We start from the raw sequence: 15,240 nt of genomic DNA on the forward strand, positions 1-15,240 counted from the left end.
CCGCCGCGCGAGGCGGGGGAGAGCGAGCTGCGCCGCTCCGTCCCGGGCCCTGATTGGCCGGTTCGCGCCACGGCCACAGCCAATGGGAGGCCAGGGCTCGCGGAGCTCGTCACCGGCCGCCCCGGGGGCGCGGGGGAGCCTCGTGCGCGCGCGGCGGGGCCTGGCACGGGCGCTGCCTCCCGACACCCCCCGCCGGGCTGGGCAGCCCTGGAAGTCCCTGGAAATCCCCGCCGAATCCCGTGTCGCCGCCGCCCACTTATCTCCCATGGGAGGCTCAGGATGGAAAACACCGCGCTGTCGCGCGGGAGGGCCGAGCCGCGGGGGGCGGAGCGGCGGCAGGGGACGCGCGGCTGCGCCGGAGGCCCGGATTGAAAAACGTGCGCAAGGTGCCCCCAGTGCCCGCCCGAAACAGCTCCGCTCTCGCCTTTCTCGGGTGACCTGATGCGGTGTCTCTGCAGGGTCCAGTTTGTAGGGCCGCTCGCAGGGGGCGGCGGAAAGTTCCCTCCCCCGTGCCGAGAGGGAGGGCCTTGGGCTTTGTTGTTGCCGATGCTCTGAAAGGTAGTTTGAAAAACTACATGAAGTCAGAAGAGATCACAGGAAAAGCTCAGAGGAATTGCTAGGAATGTTAGAAAATGTCCAAAGGAGCGCTACAAAGGTGGTGAAGGGTCTAGACGGGAAGCCACATGACTAGCTGAGGTCACTTGGTTTGTTCAGCTGGCAGAAGTGGAGACCGAGGGGACACCTCACAGCAGTCTGCGACTTCCCATGGGAAGTGGAGGGGCAGGCACTGATCTCTCTGTTGGAAATGATACAAGTTTTCTAATATTTTGTAATGCTTTCAATTAAACATTTTAATTAGTTGTTTTAATTAATCATAGGTTGCGTGTTAGGTCTTAAATTACTTTTAGCCAGCCTATAGCAAAAGATTGTCGTAAGCAACTTTTGTGAGACGTAGCTTGGGAAAAGTACTAAAATTGTACATTTTCTTAATGTTAACCTTGATATGCTTCAATGAACAAAGCCCACGAGAGAAAGATGTATTGTTGAAGATGGACATCTGGAAACAAGGACCATTCGCAGAAAGCAGTAGATAACAAGACTAACAAAGGCTCAGTATTTGTGGCAGAAAATTTCTACTGGAGGAAAAAGATACTAAAAAGACTAAAAGTATTAACTAAATAGCATAAGCAACGGGAGATTGATAACCAGTAGTGGATAGAATACTAATTAATGTAATTTGGAAACAATAAACAGTAACTTCTTTCTTTGTTAAGAATGTATAAATAGGTGAAAGAGTAATGTGTTAGTATCTGTATGGACACAAATTTGTCTTGGCCACATGCACACCCAGTGGTGCAAATAAATAACGTCTTGTTTTCTAACAGTGAAAAGACGGTGTTAGAGGGTTCTGTTATTCCCGATGGTTTTGGAGGTATTTGACAAGGACCCAAGGGAATGTCATGAAGCTGTGTCACCGGAAGGCTTAAGTTGGATATTTGGGAAAAGATTTTCACTTAGAGGTTTGTTGGGAACTGGAACAGGCTCCGCAGGGGAGTGATTACGGCACCAAGCCTGACAGAGTTCAAGAAGTGTTTGGATAATGCTCTCAAGGCCAAAGTGTGATTCTTGAGGTGGTCCTGTGAAGGCCTAGGAGGTGGGACTTTGATGATCCTTGTGGGTCCCTTCCGACTTGGGATATTCTATGAATTTGGGAAAGGAAGAAATACTGTGGAGTGGAATAGACGGGGAGTAAGTGGAAGTCGAGGCAGTGTGGGGCCCTAGTACAGGCTAGAGAAGCCCAAAGTGATGAAGAGTGTTGGGGTCATTCTGAGCCCTGGTCTCAGCTGAGGTTTCTCAGGTATCATCTCATGATTTTGGCCTGGAGGAATGATGAGAGATTTGGGGAGTCAGGGTGGAAAGTAGGCTGTGCTGATGTTTGGAAGAATTAGAAATTGCACAGGTGTCAGGACTTGTAGCAGCTTGGCTAATCTGTTTTCATGGAGGAAAGGAATGAGAAACACCTGTGGTCAGTATCAAAAAGGGGATGATATTCACACTTGTGGAGCAGTAAGTTTGTATTCAATGAATGATCAGGCAAAAGGTGTAGTGTTTAAGGATTTCGGACTACTGGATGTGAAAACTTGAAGATCTAGAGTGGATGTTAAACTAATACAGTAATTTAGATAACTTGGTGACATTTATAATAATAATTTACTCTGGAATGGTGTAAGCATTGAGTGTCTTGAGAAATACAGTTGAGAGGCATAAAGTTTTGAGCTTTAGCCAAAGTTTAAGTACTGTTGGAACAGGATTTCTAAATAAAAGTCCTGAGAATGAAGGACACTAAAGCATAGCTGGTAAGAGACCAGGAGTGAGTATTACTGTCTTTTGGGGAGGGAATTAGTTAATACCTGCAGCACACAATGGTTGTAGATGGCAACAACAGAGGTGGAGATAACTGGCAACATAAGGGGGAGTTTCTCTAAGGATATGGCTGAGAAAGCATTGTCTTTTGTTAGTTGGACTAAGGAAATCAAATAGTTCTTCAAATTGCCACTCTTACTGATGGCCCCTTGAATAAGAGGAGTAGGGGAAGAATAAACAAATTCCATTTCTACATTGAAATATGCCTTGCCCTCAGATAGTAAACTTGAATAACTTTTGCTGACTTGAGTATTGAATTTTTTTCTATTAAGAATTCTTAGTTAGATATAATAAGTGTGAATAATTTCCTGTGTATTGTATGTATGAGGGTTTCCTGTTTTTCATTCCTTCTCTTTCCATCACATCCTAAATATTCTTGTGCCTGACCAACACATACTCATTACCTGTCAGACAAGATTTGTGCTTAATCAATATTTACTCAGGACAGACTTTATGGCCATATTTTCCTCATTCAATTTTAGGAGAATTTTTCAGATAGCTTTTTTTCTCTCTGTAAATTACCATGTTATGCTTGAACTGATACCTTTTTTTTTTCTATTTACAGTAGACATGGATATCCAGTTAGGCAGATCATTCTGCCATCTCCCTTCAGAACTGAGAAGAAGCTTCATCATCCAGGTGTAGCAGAAAACTCTATTCAAGCATGTACAGTTCTCCAAATCTACTCTAACTCCTGTCATCCATTGTCAAAACAAAAGTAAGGTATGTATTTTCTGATGCAGTATGTAACTTCTGCATCTTGATGTGAAAAATACTTATTGTCACATTATTTTAAATTCGAGATGTGCATCATTTGGGAAACCTTTGTTTTCATTTGAATATAAGTTAATATTCTCAAAAAAAGTTTAAGTATTATGTGACAGGCCCATCTAAGGTCTGTATAAACTAAGTTCAAAACCCATGTTTCTCACTTCTTAACTGAATGAAATGAAATAATGGAACCTGTCTCTTAAGTGAAGCGCAGGGAACATTCCTTCATCCTCTTAAAACAATGGGCTATGTAGGCTAAAGTGCCCCCAAATCTTAATCACTCTCTGCAAGTTTGGGTTGTTTTATTGTCTCTGCAAATTTAAGCATAATTTACTTTTTCAGTATTTTGTCCTGACACTTTATTATTTTTTCATCATAGTTCAAATAAGGAAAGTCTGAACTGACTCCAGTGTGTCTTCACTCTCTGCTCCTAGGGAAGGTTGTAACATTCAAATGTCTAGTAAGAAAAGCACTCAAGACTGCCATTTTTAGATAAATTTGAAATATGCTATTGAGGTCATTAAGGTTAAGTATTTGGACTTACCTGTTACCCTAATGAGCAGAAAATTAGATATGCATAACAATTTATAATGAAAACTATTTCAAATAAAGATCATGTCATATATATTGAGTAGTTATGTATATTTAATTTCTTATTTATGTACAAAAAATTGCTCTTTAGACTAAAACAGCATATTGGCCTTCCTAATAATGGCAGTAGCTTAAGAGCAGAGTGGCGCAAGTTACATTCCTTGAATGCAATCCTGTTAGCATAAAGCTAACAACTAATGTGTCATTTGCACTGCTTATATTTTTTGCACATCTCCTTAGTTAATGAAAACCATTTACAGATTATTGCATTTAGGGTGCTTTGATTTGAGTCAGTTTCAACTTTAGTTTCTATAGTATTGAGTAACCATTTTCAAATATTTTCAAATGCTACAGAAAATGTACGAAACAAGTATTTTTCTTTAACATTTATTTTTAGAGATATATGCCATTTTCTTAATTTAATAAAGCTTAAATCTCATAACTCACTGTCATTTTGAAGCAGTGACCATTTTCTGATTCTGCTTTTCTTCTGTAGCAAATGAAACCAGATTTTTCTGGCAGTTTTTCATTCTGTCTTTCCCTTTTTGCTTTGACTTTTATTTTTTAGGTGAATGAAAAGACGCTGTGTGCAAAGGCACAGAAACAAATTCTAATGTAGCTGTTTTAATTATGGATATTTACTGTTCTGTGGGTTACTTGCCATTCATTTTCCTTGCTGATAAACATCTGAAGACGTGTTTTGAATGTCACTTGACTTCTTCAACCACATTTGTCATACTAGTATCTATTTATATAGAGATTCAGTCAGCTTGAGAAAAAATAAGAAGATGGTGGCCCTGAGAGCTAAAGAATCAGAATCTTCTTTCCTGGAAGTTACTTCTGCCTGAGTTTTTAAACTGATGCTTTCTGAAGGCCAGGAAATCAAATAAAAAAAAAAGCAGGATGTAAGGTTGTGTCTGCATGTAGTCCAGAAAGCACTGAAAGAGAGGTGAACAAATGTGGAATATGTTATAATCAAAAAGCCATGGAAATATAAATAGATAACCAGATCCATAAAGCTAAGGTAAAATTTCTGTTTTGTCCTTAATGTTTGGCATATCTGTCATTTTTAAAATGTTTTATTTTTACATTCTTTACTCCCAGATATTTGAGTGTGCCTTCTGTGGCTCTCGTCTGTATCCAGCAGTCATCATGCCATTTCCAAAGCTTTATGTAAGAAGGGAACTGGATTATGCCTCACAGAGTTCCAAACCCAAGCTGAGTCCTTTCAGTTGCACATACAGAATGAATCCACTTGTAGTTAAGCTGTAAAGGACTAGTCTGACAGCACAGTCACATGTTGGATTGTAACCTCCAGTCCCAGTGGGTAGTGAAACATCAGCCTGGCTCTGTAGGCTGTTGATGTGGACCTCTGAAACTGGCTACGCAGCTCTGCAGCTGCACTTCTTTCTCTTGTGGGCTGGCTGAAGTAATTTAGCCACATTTGCATGGTGCAAAATTGGCTTTGACAGGTGAGACTTGAAGGATTTCACCTGTGAGACTGGTAAGATCTACATATGCAAGCTATAATGTTTCTGCATCTTCAACCTTGTTAATCTGCGATTTGGATAAACAAACCCAGCATAGATGTCTTAGATAAAAGTGGTAGTACACTAATCAAGCTTTGAATCCGAATGATGTTTCCAAAAGCTCCAGAGCTAGTTGATTGAAAAAAGCATCTTTAAAAGGAGTAAATCATCATTTAGTACAGGCTTTGTCTATATGCCAGATTACTTCATGGAGTATTCTTGCTGGTCTTTAAGACTTACTTGCCACTTTTTCTTTTAGATCAGCCCACTGTAGTCCCCTTCAGAGAGGCAGTTAGTTACTGTAACCTCACTAAGGCATTTGGAGTTTTTAGGACTAGAGATTTTCATTGCTGTAGATTTTGAAAGACAGTCTTTGCAAACATGAATTTATTAAGTAACTGAACAGTGTTACACAAGGTGTGCATATCGCAGTCACAGTGTGCTCCTCTGAAGCACATCAAATCAGCTCCAAATAAAATTTGTTAGGGTTTGAATTACATACATTTATTTGGGATTCCTGTAATCAATCTGTGCATCCCACCTCTCATGCCCCATTTAACCGGTCACGACTTTTATCAATTTTATTAAAAGAAATGTGATACAATAGTAGCAAAACCATCTTTTGATGCCCCAAGTAAGCAGGAATAGAAGTTGTAATCACCAAAGCTGATATGCCTGCATACATCTGGTTAGGAGAGTGCATGAGGCTTTTTCCTCTTGCCATAAAATCCTCTGCTAGGGTGGTGTTAGAACTCTCAGCACCCCTGGATCAGTTGTTGGGAGTGCTCCTGTGGACAAAGCATGGCACAAAGCTAGTATTTTAGTTGTCAGAACATAAGCTGTCCTCAGTTCAGTTTTTAAAACACTAAAAGCACATACTAGGAAAAAAACAAAAACAAAACCAAAGAAACCCAGATTTTAACTTAAAGATGCAAATAAGTGAAAGAAATGAACAATGAAATTAAATGCCATCTGTGGCCATAGACACTGATCCTAAGGATGTGTCTCTCATGATCAGCTGTTTGGCCTTCTGATTACTTTTCCAATTTCCTGCGTGCACTTTCATGTTTTTTTCTTCTGTTAGGAACAAGCCTGAGGTTGTAGCAACAGAAAGATTCTAGTGGCCTGTAGTCACTGCTGAGTTTATAACCAAATGTTGTTTGTAAATATAACAAACTGAGCACATCTATATAATGTTTGACATACTATAAAATCTAGTCACACAATCAAATATTAAATTGTTTAGTATTTGGTACTTCTTTTTTTTCTCCATGGCCTGTGATGGGAAAAGAAATGTCTTCCTTCAGTATTTTTGCTTTTGACCATTTGTAAATTCTCTCAGATGTATATTAGGGTACAAAATTAATATGTAAGTACAAAGTGTCATATATTATCACTTCTGTCCTCCTCATCGATTGTAAACTGCAAGCACGAGACATTCTCCATGGAAATATGTTGATTTGTCTTTAGATGTAGCTGACAGTGAGTCAACAACAGACTCTTTATGTCAACCTTTTCTTAAATCAGTAGGGTGTTTTTCTAAATTTATAATGTTCTTTTTTTGTAAGGAACATAGTCCTTCGAACCAAGAAAAATTATATGCAACTATGATTACTAGTTTGAAGACAAACAGTCTATGAGCTTCCCTTGAATGAGTCATGTTGAAAGGAAGTTGCTCTATTTTGTATTATAATAGTAGCAAAAAAATTATTCTGAAAATAATAAATGTTTTTATTTCAATTTTGCCTGATTATGTTAGTCAAACATGAAAGAACTTGTTATTTAATTTATAATGTATTAAAATTTAACTTGTAGAGCTTCTGTTCTCTATTTGGGCTTATAATACACTATTACTAGTCCTGCTACTGATAGTCAGCTGGCCTACATGCCGTAATTTCAGAGGCTTTTAAGATCAACTGATTACTTAGATACTTAGTAGTTTCTAAATGCTCTTTCTAACATGTGGCTTTTATCTTTAAGCAGGAAAGATGAGGCAAGCTATCTGCATGCTGTAAATGAGTCAAAAAATGCTTGTAGTTTCGTTTCTAAGAAATTTAATATTGTGGCAAATTGAGAAGGTTAACTATATTTTTTTTCCTAAGAGAATTTAAATCTCTTAATAGAATTGAGTTGTTGGAGACATTAACTTAGTCTTTTTTTGGACTGTAAAAAACCATCCTTTATCAACAGACTATCAGAAAGACAAGGAAACAATTTCTTTTACAGAGATGATTGAAATGGATGTATTTTTTTTAAGTTCATATAATATAATATTCTACATTTTAAGTAATTTTTATGAGAAATGGACAAATATATCCAAAGGCTTACCAGGATTTGTCCTTAAGATGCAGCATGCAGATTGCTCTTTAAAGGTCTTCTAACAGAACGTAATCTTTTCTTTTAGCCTCCTCCAAACTCCTGATGCTTTCCAAAAAAAACAATTGATATTTTTCTCCAAATTTGGCAGAGGTTTAGCAGCTTTTTTTTGCTTGTTTTTGCTTTTTGGATGATGTAATTGACTATTATTAAGTCTTTGATATATGTGCAGATGGCTGGGGCAGTAAAAGTGAAACTTCATAACTGTGTCTGAGGTGCACATTATTTAGTAAGTTATATGAAAACAGATTGTTAGGAGAGATGTAAAGCATCTCTGGAACAGATCTGTTCTCAACCAATTAATCAGAGTGCTTTCCTAGAGTCCCTCATCTGTGGTCGCACACCACATGTTTAAGTATATAGTAGAAAAAATTAAATGGCTTGAATACTCACCCCTGTTCTATTCCTCTGGATCTTGGAGCAGTGGTGATAAAGATAAAAATTTTGAGATGTTTGCTAGGTAAGATACTCATGTCATGGAAATCAGTTAATTAACTATGGCTATGGGGAACAAAGTGCATTTTTCTTTTTGACTGCACAAGTCTCTCTTTGGCCATTTCTCCAGCTGTTTCTACTACCACTAATGGCAAGATGTTTTCTGCAGTCTGCTATTCTCATACAATCACAGCTAGACCCTTTGTAGTGAGCAGAGTGGGAGCTTCAGACAAAGTTTATTAAAGAAGCCCTCCCACTGCTCAGTCACAGGGTGAAGAAAGGACTCCCTTGCTTTCTAAACTACTTCTCAGAGGAGCCTGGGTGCATCTGGATCCCATCTTAGCCCCAGACTTTGTCAACAGTTTATGTCTAAAGGATTACATAGGTGTAATTGAACCTTTATACAACTTTATCCTGCAGGATTAAGGATGGCAAACCTTAATTCATTATGGTAATGATTAGACAAAAAGATCTTAATCAGAATTAGGTACTACACAATGTAGGAGCTATAACAACTATTATAATATAGCGCACTACGAAACAATGTTGAAGCAATTAAGTTAAAACTATCATATTAAAGCTAGAAAAACAATTAATAAGTAGAGATTGATGTTACTCACCCATGCTAATGACCGTGGGCAAATCTCTTTTGCTCAGCCTCAGGGAGTAACCTTAAGGGCATCCCCACTCAAGGGAGGAATCTCTGTACAATACACTCCAAGAAGACACTACTGTTAAAATTTGGGACTGGGCTTTTATAGTAGTGTACTGTTAGTCATATATCTCCAGGCCAGCTGTGTCAGCTTAGCAGCTTTAGATAAGTTTTTAGTAGTATTGCTTGTTTATTCCTTTATCCGTATACTTCACCAGGTCTACCACATCTTCATGTCACTATCAGGATGACTAACTTTGGGATTGATGAGCCAGATTGGTTTCAGCAGTATTCAACACCAAAAGCAGCATGACAACCCCTTCTTCATTTACTACTGGTAGCTTTGCAAATAGGGCATTGTTTGAGTTGGTTTACCCCATTCTAGGCAGAGCACCCTTGCATGTGCATCTTGGAAAATTACTAGCACATTTTGAAAAGTTCTGAAAAGCAGAGCAGCTGAAGTGGGAAAAAAAAGAGCAAGATATTGAAGGCAAGTCTTGTAACTGAGTATGCTAATAGCGAGTGGTATACTTGAGCTGCTCCATGCACAGCTGTTTCCATGACATGCTGAATGCTTTCAGGTGCTTCACTTGTAAAAGAGATTCACTTTTGACAGGAATGATGGCTACTGAATGCCAGGGAGCAGCAAGAGCAGGACTGCAAGGTTAAAGGTGAGCCAGGAGCTGAGAGCAGCCACAGCACAGGATGAACAGTGCCCTCATTGCCAGGGCACAGTCCAATTGCACCTGAGCTGAATAAGCAGAGCAGGGTGGTAATAGCAGTGGATCTTATGAAGAGACCATATGGCAAAAGCAAGGCAACAAGCCAGAGCAGCGATGTGGGGATGAGGATTGTAGGTAACACCTATAGGATAGAGCACCCTGAGGCTAAATGAGTCTTCTGAGGTCATGGGCTCATGAGTGGAGTCTTACCAGGACTACTACAGCCTCTTGGTGCATTCAACCATGATACTGAGCTTTTCAAATGATCAAGCCCAAATGGAGCTTTTAAATGACATAACTTGGCAGACCAAACTTTGCAGTGAATACATGAGTACAGAGTGTAATAATCAGATTAAGATTGTACTGATTAGTCATGTTTAAGGTATGCCAAGTTAAAAAACGTCTAATAGTTTCAGAAGACCTTAGGTAGGCATTTGGTCTTTAATAAAAATTCTTTGTCTAACTGTTGTGATAAGAAATAGGTTTGTGATCTCTCTCATTCATTTGGCCTAATGCATATATCTTAATGTGCAAGACAAGGACAAGTAAGCAGACTGGTGCTTGTGTTAAGCTTTGAGTAAATGCCAAAACCCAGTCTTTTCTCCTTACTGCATATTGGTAATTGTGGAAGATCTTGTTAAAGCCAACTTGTTCTTGCATGCAGCTACAGGATTGAGCATTTTGCACTCCAAAATATCTGAGTAAGTGCCTAAATCTCCACCCTTTAAATCATGTGAAAGATTGTATTATGGTGAGATACTGGAAGAAGCTGCCCAGAGAAGCTGTGGATGTCCCATCCCTGGAAGTGTTCAAGGCCAGGTTGGAAGGGGCTCTGGGCAACCAGGTCTAGTGGAAGGTGTCCCTGCCCATGGCAGGGAAGTTGGATTAGATGATCTATAAGTTCCCTTCCAACCCAGACCATTACATGGTTCTATGTGTTATCTTGATTCCTGGCAGTTCTCAATTTTCTACTAACCTAAAGAAATAAAAAAGCTAATCAAATATTTGGCAACAAAAAACTGTAAAGTTTCATAGGGGCTGTTGCCTTTAACTGTTTTACCCAATATCTAATTTTTTGTACAATTACATGAAAAAAAAAAGTACATTAAAAAAACATGGTATGAGAGTGTGAAAATTACTCTGCTAAGTCTACAACTTCTCAAGTAAGATAATAGCCTGAAATCAATGGGTTGACAAATAAGTCATACATAGCATTTCTTCTTGTGTGCATTTTGACCCTTCAGTGGCAAGAAAGTGTTCAGTGGACTCTGAGTAAGAAAAGTGTAAATGTTTTCTGCTAACAGTATGCTATACATTATAACAGTGGCAGAATCTGATTCTGGAACAATTAAAATCTCATTATTATTATTATCTCATTATATTAAAGAAAGAGAACACAATTCTTTTATATGCTAAATTTGTCTCTGTATGACTTAATAGCCTACTACTGAAGCAGGTAAAAATGCAATGATAATATAAACCTTGTTTTCTTCCCCCAAGGTATGAACTGTGTTTAACTGAATTGATGTGCTTTTTTGCATATTCTGGGATATAATAAATTGGAATCTGCACTCATAAAAATGTTATACAGTGTATAGGAAATGACATGTTAATATTAGATAATGCCCTCTATTTATTTCTATTTGCCTTCTTTTTTTTAAAGCCTCTAGGTAATTTTTAGGTGTTTCAGAGCTTCACATAACCATTTCCTATTGAAAAAATAGAACTCAAAGCTTATTCTAGATCACAGTTAAATCTAGCTGTGTCAGGTAAATGTGCATATTTAGATTGTGCCAGTATCAACTTAGATCAGTGAACAAAGTTTACACTTAAATTTTACTTTGGCTTCCATGTAGTTGGTAATTGCAGAGCTCTGCTGATTGAACACTGCTGTTCTCTAGAAAGAATGCTGCAGAATAGAAAATGAAGCTCAAGGACTCTCCTTTCTGTGAGAAAGGAACAGGTTGCCCAGAGAGGCTGTGGAGTATCCTCCTCTGGAGATGCTCAAAAGCTGTCTGCACACAATTCTGCACAACGTGCTAGAGAGAACCCTGTTTGAGCAGAGAGGTTGGACTAGATGACCTCCAGTGGTCCCTCCCAAACCGACCCATTCTGTGAAAGTAACTGATATTTTTTCTTGATGTAGTTTTTTTCACCTGAATAAACTTGAATTTTTGGCATGTAATAGCAAACTGAACCCATAACGAACACAAAGTTAGTGATTAAGACCTATAAATAGAATAGCATCCAAATGGTTTCAAATCTCTGGAGCCATAGAAGTCACTAGGCACTACCTAGCATGTAAATAAGCACCTAAATAAGCATGTAGATAAAACTTGTATGACAAATTAAATTATTTGGTATACAACTGAGTTCATGGTGTTTCTTCAAATACATCTGTATTAAGGGTAAAATTCCATAGATATATATGTAAAAAATAGGTATACAGTACATGCAGTGGCAAAACAAAAACACCCCACACAACTCAAAACTATTTTATCTCACTCCAATTTGTTCATACACATCTTTTAACATTACAAAAATTAGATAAAGGCTACTGCATTGCTCTTTGTATATTTTATGATAGTATTCTGCCTTCCAAAAGTTGCCAGAATCTTTAGATTAATTTTTAGGTATATAAAAGGAAAAGAAGTAACAGTAGTTTCCTGAACCTCAGCTGTGAAGAGGAGAGAGTAGAAGCATCTTATTTTCTGGAATAATTCACAAGGAACAGATTTTAGAAAGCCACAATGGAAGATGCATCATAGATACCTAAGAGTTGTTCTGAATAATTTTACAAATGTCATACTTTCTTGGATTCTAGTTTAGGATTTTTTTCTTCTCTGTTATGACACGGAAGAAGCTTTAGACGTTTCTTAATCCAACTTTATCTCAGATCCTTAAAAACTTCTGTGAAACTTTTTGCTTGCAACTTTTGGGCCCTTTAGATCTTGACTTGTCAGAGTAGCTTCAATTCCTTGTGTAATGTGGGTATGCTGCTGTTGCAAGTTCATCTAGTCAGGTGACCCTGAGGCTTTTTTTCATGATCTTTCATTTGGTGCTATCTTTACTATCATTGACATTAATAAAGTCAGTGTACTACCTTTCTTTTTTCTGACTTTTTACCCTGCAGGGGTAGATACCGAGAGTCCAGACTGTAATAAGTACTTGATGTGTGACTCAGAGCTGCAGGGGACTGTAATGTCTGAAGACTTAGAGTTAGAGGATGAAATACACTCTTCACTCTTCATATCACAGAAAAAAGAAAAGACATGGAAACATAAAGATAAGGACCCAGTATTCGAATAATGTTGCCATCTTAGTGAGTCATGATGTAAACTTTTGAGCATGCTAGGGTGTAAATCTATCTGCTATAACCAGTTTCCAAAATTTCAAACCAACTTAATACATACATTTTATCTGAAGCCATCACAACTTTAAATATATATATAGAGAGAGAGAGAAAAAAATTAACTCTGATAAATTTATTTCTTGAGGGCTATTATTTAAACACACTCTAAATATTCTTAGGGTTATTCTAGCACACTTTTTTTTCTGATAGTCACACCAATCATTAACACCCAAAGATGGTGTTCATGCGAAGTACAATAACATCCAAAATATCTTCACTTTTTCATCTGCCTAGTCACAGAATGTAAATTCTTTGGGGAAGGGTGATGTCATTACATGGGTTTATTACTGCATCCTATATAGCTTCTGACCTTAGTGATGTAGTCATCCTTCTGCTGACAGCTCTTCTGATTTTGCAAAAATTACTTTCAGAAACACAGTTCATTGGTTAGAGCAAAGGAAGGGGGGAGTTATGTTGCACTACTCATAATTGTTATTAATTTTCATTGAGCTCTTAGATCTGTAAAAATATTTATATTTAATAATAAATTCTATGAAATACCTTATTTATGTCAGCAGAGTATTGAGGAAATTTTATTAAAATGCTGCAGAGAGATTTGTGTTTTGTCAGCATCCAACTGTTGTTCTCCCATCTGGGATGTTAAGACCAGAGAGCTTGATTTCTTTAGATTATTTTTAGATTATTTTTCTTTGAAGTGTAATACAGCAGCATTATAGTGCTCACAGAACCCAAAAGCTCCCAGGCCTGAAACACTACAAAAAGGCTGGGAAGAACCCACAAACTGGTGGGTTTGTGAGTTCTTCCTCCTTCAAAAGGACTTCCTTCAAAAGGAGTTCTTCCTCCTTCAAAAAGAAGATAGGCTCTGTTTCTCTAAAAAGACTTTGCTCTGCCATTCAATTCATATAAGTAAACACCTTTACCTGTAGAGAAAATAAGGGTCTATGGCCTTCATCATTTTGGCTCACTTTTGTTCTGTTAAATACCGAAGACTTTAATGGAAGCTGAAGGATAATTTTTAATACAATTAAATAACAGTGAAGTAATGATACTTTTCATTCCCATAGCTTTGAAATGTAAAGATAATTATATTCACAGATCTCTGTAGAATAGGCATGTATCATTATCCTTAGAGTACAATGAAGTACAGCAAGGTTAAATAAATTTCTCAGAATTAGAAAAAAATACTCTATTATAGAATAGTACTCTAATTTCTTGTCATCTTGTTCTATTCTGTTTTCACAAGATCAGCCTTTATTAAGTTGTCGTCTTAATCACCTTTAGCAAGTTATACCCGTGAAGAATTTAAATGAAAGGCTACTAAAGTTTATTTAGGAAATTAACTATCAAGACAGACGATAGAAAAAGCATTGCACTGAGGATGAGTTTTGTGAGATATACACAGTTTAAAGTCCTTGACATACTGCTTTGTTGGATGCAAATTTCTTGTGAACTTTCCTTTCATGACTGAAACGCTTACAAAAACAAAACCCAAAATGCCATGATATAGGAGAAATAGCTGGGTTGTGGTACTGCTGGGTTCCTCTAAGCAGAACAAATATCCTGCTGCTGTAGGGAACCTGAAATACTGGTAGTGTCCTCTGGTAGCTTTTGTACTACAAGCCCTATATTTTTTACAAGGCGAAGAGTGATCTGTAATCCATGACATGCAGGGACAGAGCTCTTGGCTTTTCTTTGGAACCTGTTTTACTTGCTTGTGTCTGACTATGGGGAGTTGGGCAAAACAGGGATACCCAGCATTTTTGGTTTTTAATTCTTGATGGATCTCACCAGATTTTGTAGACTTCAGGGTGAAATCGCTAGAAGCAAAACAGTCTCCTGGCAAAATTATATGATAGATATTCAGTTTAGGCAACTGTACAAGAAAAATAAGGCTTAAATTTAGTGGTTTTTTTTCTTTGAGGAAAACAAAACAAAACAAAAAAACCCAGCTTTAATATTAAGCTGTATAGACAATATACCAAATGGGGTTCCTCAAGTGAGTAAAAATTAACAATTTCTACTTAGATTTGTCTTTAGGGGTATGACATTTGGGTGAGTTCAAAAGCTGTTTTCATGAGTTTTTGCAAATATCTTCTACAGCAAAATTTAGCTGCTTTCACCAGCCATCACTGCAAGTTGCCAGGAAAGTGTCAGAATTCTTCTCAGTAAATCAGTTTCTACAAATTTCTCCCAGGTAGAAAAAACATTTGGAAAGAAAATGAGTCTTATGACTAAAGGAAAAAAGTAAAAAATCTAATGACGTAGAAGGAAAAATAGTCTTCTTGCTGAAGGGTATTTAATTTTATCTTTGTAAATTTTTAAGATTATTATTTGTATCCTTGTAGTAAGTTCTACTGTTTACTGACC

Source organism: Corapipo altera, unplaced genomic scaffold (assembly GCF_003945725.1).
Source record: "Corapipo altera isolate COAL_440 unplaced genomic scaffold, ASM394572v1 49, whole genome shotgun sequence".
NCBI lineage: Eukaryota > Metazoa > Chordata > Aves > Passeriformes > Pipridae > Corapipo > Corapipo altera.